Source organism: Morus notabilis, unplaced genomic scaffold, assembly GCF_000414095.1.
Source record: "Morus notabilis unplaced genomic scaffold, ASM41409v2 Scaffold784, whole genome shotgun sequence".
In the NCBI taxonomy this organism is placed as follows: domain Eukaryota; kingdom Viridiplantae; phylum Streptophyta; class Magnoliopsida; order Rosales; family Moraceae; genus Morus; species Morus notabilis.
Window position 1 is genome coordinate 86,541 of NW_010368042.1, and position 8,462 is coordinate 95,002.

Below are 8,462 nucleotides of genomic sequence, written 5' to 3' on the forward strand. Positions count from 1 at the left end.
AATAATAATAATATCTTTGTGTAATAATCACGATACATATTTTTTGTATCCAAGGCGTGTGTGTTCGGCGTCGCGACAGACAGTGTAGCATTAAGACAGTTGGCACGACTTAAAACAAAACAAAATCATATTTGTCTTAAAGCTAAGCTGCCAACTTGAATAATAATAATATCTTTGTGTAATAATCACGATACATATTTTTTGTATCCAACTTCGGTGCCACTTTGTGCACACGAAGATACAATTTTTTTTTAAAAATAAATAAAATTTGAAACTTTCGCTATTTGTTTTGGTTTAATATTCGGTTTTAAAAGTTAAATCAAAACTTTTTCTTTATTCAAAGAAGGAAAAAAAAAAAGTAACAACTCACACTAGTGAATAGTAGGTTTGCCCTTTGGATGTTGTCGGTGGTGTGGATAACATCTTCAATGTTTTTATTGCTAAAAAGAAAAAATAATAATAATAATAACTCAATTGTGTACTTCCTAGCTAGAAAAGCATGCCATCCATCAAAAAAAAAAAAAAACTGTTTATCAATTGCCTAACCTCGTGGTTATCCAAATTTTATTAAAATCGTGTGACCAATGCACATGATGGCCATAATTCAAGTTTAGCCACAAGTTAATTGGATATAAAAATAACTTTTATGAGGTCATAATTTTTACAGAGCATTAAGTTTCGAGTTATAAAAAGAAAAACGAAAAATTGACTCACAACTAAGTGGGTTGATTTAACGATAATTAGCGTGCGTTTGGAATAGAAATTCGTGTCATAATTTGAATTATGGTTCTTGACTCGTTACAGTGTTTTTTTTTCACAAAAAATACACATAAAATAATAATAGTTCTGAATTCATAACCAAACGTCCATTTAATTATTATAGTGGATATATAGTTAAAAGTTTGAGCATAGAGTGGTCTTTTTTAAGGGCCTATAATTTGAAGATTTGTTCTTGTTAGCCTAGTAGTAATTTAAAGTGTTTGTGACTATGCTTCATGTACTCTTATTATTAGTACATTCTATGGCTATAATAAGATATTAAACAAACAATTCTATCAGCATATTAGGAGCCTCTTTGATGACAATTAAGGAGTACATATTAATGTTTGCCGTTCTTCTTTCCTTATTTTTCTTTAAAAGAAAAAAAAGAAATCATGAACTCCTTTATCATGTTGAGTTAAATTTAATGTTTTAATGTTACATTTTTAGGAATTCCAAAATAATAGTTGCCAATGCTCTCAAACTTTCATTTCGACATAGATTCGATCAGAATTCAACACAAATATTGCCTTTACATAAAATTAAAATAATTGCGTGAAAACATATTTATCAAAATAAACTCAAAAATTTTGTCTAATTTTGTAACATGAAGTCAGCTAAAAGACTTATAGGAGATAAATTTTTAAACAACTTAATTTAAAGGGATGTTTTAGGACCCGTTTAGTTCACTGATTCGAGTTTTTAATTTGAATTGAGATGTGACTTTATGTGAGAGCTTTTTACTGTAGCAAAAAATTTAGATGTGACGGTTTCTGATAGCTTTTTACTGTAACAAAATTCAAATTTTAAAATCGAATCAGTAAAATGAACGATGCCTTAGTAACCCTTCAAGTATAGGATGAAATACTAAAATTTATTTGGGACATTCTCTACGTCAACATACTGGTAGGTCAAATTTTATGTTCGTCAGATATACATAAAATTACGCAAAAGTCAAAAAATACGCATATCTAATAGTTAAAAAAATTTAGCTCATCAATACACCATGCGTACTAGAGAATCTCCCAATTTATTTAACCACGAGGAGTGAGAATTTTCACTTAATTGCATAATTTTAGTCATTTATGACCCATTTGATTCATTCACGGGGGGAGAATTTTTACATAATTGTATAATTTTAGTCATTTAGGACTCATTTGATTTATTGACTTGAACTCATAATTTTGATTCTACTATTTCATAAAAAAATTTGAATAAAAAAAGGCTCCCAAGTTCTCTTACGAAATTTAAATTCAGGATGAAAATTACTGCTTAAACCCAATCAAATGGACCATTAGTGCTTGTTTGGTTTGAGGGTTTAAATCAAGTGTTTGAACTAGAATTTAAATTTTATAAGTGAAAATACTGTAATAAAATTTTTAAAATTTATAAGTATGTTTACTTTACAATTCAAATTATGTGTATGTAAGAGAAAAATATTATAATAACAAATTTATATTTATATTTATATAAAAAATATAGGGAAATAGTAGAAAATATGCCAAATATGATAAGCTTAAGAAAGTATATAGGTCAATTTTTAGTTATAAAACTTAATATGCATAACTTGTCAAGTTATGGTTCATAACCAGATAAGTTATGGATAAACTTATCAAGTTATGGTTTATAGTAAGACAAGTTATGGATAATTATGGACAATAACTTGTCAAGTTATGGTTTATAATCAGATAAATTATGGACGAAAATAGTAATTTATCATATTTATTAACTTATATAAATTATTAACTTATTAATTTTAATTCATCTTAAATCTGACTTATTTTTTTCTTTCTCTCAAAAATATATTATAATAATAAAACTTGAAATTTGAAAAGAACATCACTCATTTTTCGTGAAAAAAAAAACTTTGTTTAAACTGAAACATAGTAGTCAGTGGAAGTTGTGAAAGTTGACCGGAAATAATATATATATGTATATATATATATATATATTCATTGTGGAAGTTGTGTGAGAGCTATTGAGGTCTAGAAGAGACGTTGTGCTTGACATGTTAATATTCAACTGTTTAAAGTGGAACCAAAACTTTCGGTCAAACAGACTATATCTGTAAAGTTGAATTTGCCGTAACAGATGAATCCAATGGCAAAAAGAGACAGTAATAAATGGCTAGACGATGGAGTGGGGACTAGAGTTCAGACGGTTCAAGAGAATGTTTAATTTATGAATTTATAATTATAATTTAAAATAATTTTTATTTTATGTATATTTTTTATGAGAAAAAATATTATAGTAGGTTATGAATTATGATTTGAATTATAATATAGATTAGTACTTTAAATGTAATTTTGCAGTCATTTTTTGTGGGACTTTTATTTTATTTTATTTTATTTTTATTTATTTAAATATTTATTTACTAAAATCTCTCTATTGGTAAGATCAATAGATGAACGTGTAGGATCTTATTAAAATCCTATTTAACTAAAAAATATATAAAATAAATAATTTTTAATATAACATCACTTTTTTAACAATTTATTTTTTAGTACCTATGAACAAAATTATGTATTTATTTTTATATATTTTATAAGATATTTTTTTATAGAAGGATTTAATAATATGAATAGATTTGGACCAAATCTAACAGTAAATTTTTATATAAATCTAACAACTAAAAAATAAAAAAAAACTACCATAATTCATAAGTCCTATGAAAGAACCTCTCATATTTTATTCGGTAATATGGTTGCACTTGGAGCGTCTTTTTTAGCTCTGGCGTCATACTAAACAGGTGATAGATTTTATTGCTGTCGGCCAAGACACCCTTTGTTCAGTCCAAATCTGTGTAACGTCATACATTATGCCCATTTCCTATCATTGAACTTTGTCTTTGTCTTTGTCTTATAGCCGTTTGAATTTTGAATCATCAATATCCCTCCCATAAGGTTTTGTTCGATTTGTAACTCTTTTTTTTTTTTTTTAATACAGATTTGTAACTCTTTTAAAACCACTAATTATGGGATTATAGGCAGCCATTTCCCTTCAGTTATCACGACAAATTTTCTTTCTTTTCAGTTCAAAATAAAAATAGTCCATTTCAACATATGCTTATTTGTAACTAACCATATGAAAATCAAATCACAAGTCTTTCAAGTAAAAATTCCTTTCGTTTGAGTAAAAAAAAAAAAAAAAAAATTTATCTTTTGCTTTTATGGTTTTACCTAGGCAAGCCTATAATTACCATCGGACCCAATATCTTCAAAATAAAGTAATTTCTCAATCAGTGATGTCATTCAAAGGACTATTGCTTTATATTTGTTTATCGGAAGTAGAAAATTTCTTTACGTTATGACTTGTGGGTTAAATTCTCTCGTTCATTATGATTGAAGAAATTTTAGTTGGAAAAACAAATGAATAGGAAAATGAAGAAGTTTTTTTGTAGGACAAAAAACAATTACTCTACTGATAATGCTTAATTACAAAATAGTATCATACGAAGGTAAATGATTGTGCAATATTATTGTAATGTTTCTCTTTGGTAAAATCGTGACAATAAAATACATCGTTAATCAAAATGCATGCAACTCTTTGACCGATGGTAGCTCCAACATTTTATACATTTTCCCTGAGGTAAGAAAGACGAATTAATCAACTACTTAGTAAGAAAACGAGGTATTTTCTCGATCTAAAGGCTCCTTTTTAGTGTTTTATTTTTGAAGCACAAATTGGATAATTCACCTTCACAAAAAGAAAAGGATAATTCCTTATTGATTTATAGAATAAGATATAATCTAAAGGTCGTGTTTGAAATTGATCATGTTTTTGTTTTTTACGTTTTTTAAGAAAGAAAAAATGAAAACGTTTTTAAAACGGCGTTTGGCGCAATAAAAACAAAAAATAAAAATAAAAATGTTTTTTTTGTTTAGTTTAAAATGAGATTTGTTTTCGTTTTCTCCTCTCTCGAGCAGAGAGAAAGAGACAAATACATTAATGAGTTTTTTATACTGAAAATAATCTCTTGATAAAATTACCAAACGCGTTTTTAAAAATAATTTATGTCTGAGATTGAAAACGTTTTCATTTTCATACAAAAAATAAAATCATTTTGAAACGAATTCTAAACGCGTCCAAATACTACGAACACGAGTAAAATAATTTTTTTTCTTTATTAGTTACATTGTTATGTATTCTATTTTTCTTGAGATTGGCTAAGCTTGATGCCAATTTTGTTTCCCATGCGGAAAAAGATAGGCACACAAGAAATTTGCTGGCATGTCGCTTTCTTTGTAGGCTACAATGTCTATATCCATTGTTTTGTGAGGAAGAAGTCCACAATCTCAAAAAATCCAACCGTCCTTCAACTGAAAAATGTCGTAATGATAGAAAAGCATACAATAATATTATTATTATGTGAAACAACGCCATTTGTTAATAGAAAGGCATAAACCAATACCCTTTTTTTTTCCCCCTAATTTCTATATCTTTATTTTCTTTTATGCCAACAACTTGTCATGATGGTTTGTCTTGTGGCATCGTTTTTAATATGGTTGGTGAGATTGGTTGCCTTGTATAACGTATATAGGTTGTGGAATCAAACATCATTTTGGGATTTTCATGCATTTTCGCCCTTTTCATTGGGTGAAGGTGACCAATTTGCTTATTTGCATGGCTTGTACTATGTGGAACAAAGACATGTGATTCCCAATTTTATATTATTTTGCTTTAGCATAAGAGAAGGCAACTAAATGGCAATATACACATGATCATATTCCATCTCCATCGTATGATTGAAGTATTTAGTTTACAGGAAATATAATTATTAATTATCAACAAGCGTATTGGTGAGTTTGAGAATGCGGTTTGAGTATTGTGAAATAATGGTAAACTTAATCAATATGGTCCCCGTTGACTTAATTTCATTCCAATTATATATAAATCATTTCTAACTTAATTTCCTATCAATTATTTATTTTTTTTAACTTCATAAAGTCATTTTTTAGCTCGATTAAATCATTTTACTAAACAATAATGTGTCGGGTTAAAATTACATATTTATGTGTCTATTCTCTAAAGATATTTATACACGCAGAGGCCCATTCACGATCCTCTTTTTGTTATCTTCGGTGCATAATAACATTGAGAAGTGGGACAATAATGCTTTGGAGAAATTATTTCATCAAAATAAATCATGTTTACTTTGCTACCATCGAAGTTGTGTGTTGTTCTTTTTCTCTATGTTATTTTGACGTTCCCTCTCTAATTGCTGCTTAGCAGATGCTTCAGTTTCTCAAAAGGCTCGAAGCTATACTAGCAATCAATAGGTATCATTTGGTATAAATGTTATAAACTCGGAATCATGATTCTGGTTTAAATAATTATTTATTTATAAAAAGTAAAAAATGATTCTGATTTGACTCACTCTGAATCAGTATTTAGTTTGGATGGTTATGATTCAAGGTTTGAATTTTGATGTGATGTTTTAAACTGTGAATCGCCCTTAATTTTAAAATCACTCCCCTTGATTTTGGGTGGTTCAAACCCATGATTCTGGTTCCAAAATAAAAATTAAAATCACCTTGATTTAAACCCTCATACCAAACGAACCCTAAAGTCCAAATTGCAAAAGGCTTATTTAACCAAAAAAAAAAAGAAACTATAGAAGGCTTGAGCATTTGTAGTAAAGATTAATGATCAAGCTTTGCATTCTTTCAGCAAAAAATCAGAGAGATTCTATGGTACGCTTGACGTACCACTATGTTATGATTTTTTAATCCTGCGTACTTTTTAATTTTTATGCGATTTTATGTAGATTCGATGGACATAAAACTTGACATACCGATACGTTGGCGTACCAAAAAATGTCTAAAAAATCGAGTATTGCAATCACTGTCCCTAAGAAAAAAGTGTATTGCAATCATTATAAAAATTAAAATATATAGTAGAGTGCCGCATAAAGATTCATGTTTAATGTCGTTTCTTAAATGCTATATGAGTTTGTCCTCAATTTCTTTTATTATGTATACATTCATTGAAAGAGATAAATTTTAAGAGAATTATGTTTTTTTTTTTTTCAATTTCTCTTAAAAAATCAAATAATCAAGCAATTTTTTTAATATAATATTAAAAAAGTAAACCTAAGGCTATCTCCAATATTGCAAATATCAATATCAATAACATATATTTGACACAAAAAATGGAAAAACGATTTGTTTTTGTGTTGTTCTATTTTGTACTATAAGGTATAAATTATTTTAAAATGTTGTATTTTACTTTTTAATAGAATTATTAAAACTTTTTAGAACATGTAAAAGTAAACTTTAAATTTTTAAATAATTTGAAAAATGGTTTATGCAATAATTATTATACTTTAGAACATATAAGAGTGAACCTTAAATTTTTAACTAATTTACAAAAATGGTAAAGTTACATAATATTATATTATAAAGAGATTCTAACAAAAATTATAATCCATCTAATCAACATGTTGCACTTTATTTTTCAAAAAACAAGAAAAAAAAAGATGTTGCACTTTATTCTATACTCTTAAAAATATTACTCTTCCCATATGTTTTTCAAATAATTTTAAAACGTCCCTATAATTTCTGAAGAATGTCTTTAAAGAGATTTGCAAAACATCAGGGATAATTTCAACATAGTGTATAAACCGAGATAATACAAAAAGTACCTTCTCAGTTTTAGGTAAATCCAACATTTACCTTTGTATTTTAGATAATCTAAAAAATATACCTTATATTTTTAAATTATCTCAAAATTATACTCTAAATTTTTAAAACAAGTAACATATAACCCTTGAAAATGACAGAAATAATATTAATAGCTAATGATTAAAAGTTATCTTAAAAACTAATAACTAAGAAACTAAATTAAAAAAAGGTAAATTTTTCAATAAAATAAAAATTCTATGTATTTGAAAAAAATCTAAAACTCAACCGATATACAATTGATGGATTTAGGCTTTGTCAAATCAGTCTCATCTCTATACTTAATACTATTATTCAGTCATTAAAATACGATAGTTTTATTTTCTTGATTTTATTTAATTTTAAAATTTATGTTTTAAAAGTTTTACATAATTAATATTTAATTATGTGATGAATATTTATGATGAATATTTAATTAATATTTATAATTACAAAATTATACTCTAAATTTTTAAAAGAAGTAGCATATAATTTAAAAGTTATCTTAAAAACTAATAACTAAGAAATTAAATTTAAAAAAAATGTAAAATTTTCAATAAAATAAAAATTCTATGTTTTTGGAAACTTAACCAATCAAATTGTCTAATTCCATACATAATCTCACGCCCTCACTATAGGTACACAATTACTGGATTTAAACTTATCAAATCAGTCTCATCCTTATATTTAATACTATTATGCCGTCATTAAAATACACTGGCTCTATTTTTTTAATTATATTTTGTTTTAAAATTTATGTTTTAAAAGTTTTACATAATTAATATTTTAAATAATATCTAAACAGTACCTATTAAGATTATTTTTGGTATTTCAAAAATGTTGTAGAATTAAAGGTTTATTTTTGTACTCTTTGAAAAAACGTTGGAAACATTTTGAGATAATCTAAAAATTATAGGGATACTTTTTAGATTATTAAAAATACAACAATAAATGTTAAAAAATTTTGAATTTAGCTAAAACTCGTGACATCTTTTGAATTTTCTCTATATAAACCACAATAAATAAACATAGCATTCGGCATTC